At 60.0% G+C, this 1,547-nt stretch overlaps 1 protein-coding gene across 1 annotated transcript in view; it reads right to left on the bottom strand.

Annotated features, from left to right (window-relative positions):
- MONBRDRAFT_12727 (uncharacterized protein) overlaps positions 1–1,547 on the bottom strand; it is a gene marked incomplete at both ends in the record, with an annotated part of 27,430 nt that overhangs the window by 21,088 nt on the left and 4,795 nt on the right. The window lies entirely within an intron of this gene.

Below are 1,547 nucleotides of genomic sequence, written 5' to 3'. Positions count from 1 at the left end.
GACCTGAGTAGATCAGGCCCGTACAATCAGGCCCGCACAGATCAGGATAGAGTAGAAAGGCCTGCACCGATCAGGCTCGTTCGGAACAGGCCCGGGTCGACCAGCCTCGCCCTCTCGAGACCTGAGTAGATCAGGCCTGTATCAATCAGGCCCACACAGATCAGGCCCGCACCGATCAGGATTGAGTAGATAAGGCCTCGCCCGATCAGGCTCGTTTGAAAAGGCCTGGGTCGACCAGCCTCGCCCTCTCGAGACCACAGTAGATCAGGCCCATACCAATCAGGCCCACACAGATCAGGTCCGCACCGATCAGGCTCGTTCGGAACAGGCCCGGGTCGACCAGCCTCGCCCTCTCGAGACCTGAGTAGATCAGGCCCGTATCAATCAGGCCCACACCGATCAGGTCCGCACCGATCAGGATTGAGTAGAAAAGGCCCGGGTCGACCAGCCTCGCCCTCTCGAGACCTGAGTAGATCAGGCCTGTATCAATCAGGCCCACACAGATCAGGCCCACACCGATCAGGATTGAGTAGATAAGGCCTCGCCCGATCAGGCTCGTTCGAAACAGGCCCGGGTCGACCAGCCTCGCCCTCTCGAGACCCTAGTAGATCAGGCCCGTATCAATCAGGCCCGCACTGATCAGGATTGAGTAGAAAAGTCCTCGCCCGATCAGGCTCGTTTGGAACAGGCCCGGGTCGAGCAGCCTCGCCCTTTCGAGACCTGAGTAGTTCAGGCCCGTACAAATCAGGCCCGCACTGATCAGGATAGAGTAGAAAAGGCCTGCACCGATCAGGCTCGTTCGGAACAGGCCCGGGTCGACCAGCCTCGCCCTCTCGAGACCCGAGTAGATCAGGCCTGTATCAATCAGGCCCACACAGATCAGGCCCACACCGATCAGGATAGAGTAGATAAGGCCTCGCCCGATCAGGCTCGTTCGAAACAGGCCTGGGTCGACCAGCCTCGCCCTCTCGAGACCCTAGTAGATCAGGCCCGTATCAATCAGGCCCACACAGATCAGGTCCGCACCGATCAGGCTCGTTCGGAACAGGCCCGGGTCGACCAGCCTCGCCCTCTCGAGACCTGAGTAGATCAGGCCCGTATCAATCAGGCCCACACCGATCAGGTCCGCACCGATCAGGATTGAGTAGAAAAGGCCCGGGTCGACCAGCCTCGCCCTCTTGAGACCTGAGTAGATCAGGCCTGTATCAATCAGGCCCACACAGATCAGGCCCGCACCGATCAGGATTGAGTAGATAAGGCCTCGCCCGATCAGGCTCGTTCGAAACAGGCCCGGGTCGACCAGCCTCGCCCTCTCGAGACCCTAGTAGATCAGGCCCGTATCAATCAGGCCCACACCGATCAGGTCCGCACCGATCAGGATTGAGTGGAAAAGGCCCGGGTCGACCAGCCTCGCCCTCTCGAGACCTGAGTAGATCAGGCCCGTATCAATCAGGCCCACACAGATCAGGCCCGCACCGATCAGGATTGAGTAGATAAGGCCTCGCCCGATCAGGCTCGTTCGAAACAGGCCTGGGTCGACCAGCCTC

The sequence above is a fragment of the Monosiga brevicollis genome, genomic scaffold, assembly GCF_000002865.3.
Source record: "Monosiga brevicollis MX1 MONBRscaffold_44 genomic scaffold, whole genome shotgun sequence".
Classification (NCBI taxonomy): Eukaryota; class Choanoflagellata; order Craspedida; family Salpingoecidae; genus Monosiga; species Monosiga brevicollis.
Note: the sequence above shows the minus strand (reverse complement) of the source record. Positions and strands in the feature narration are given on the sequence as shown.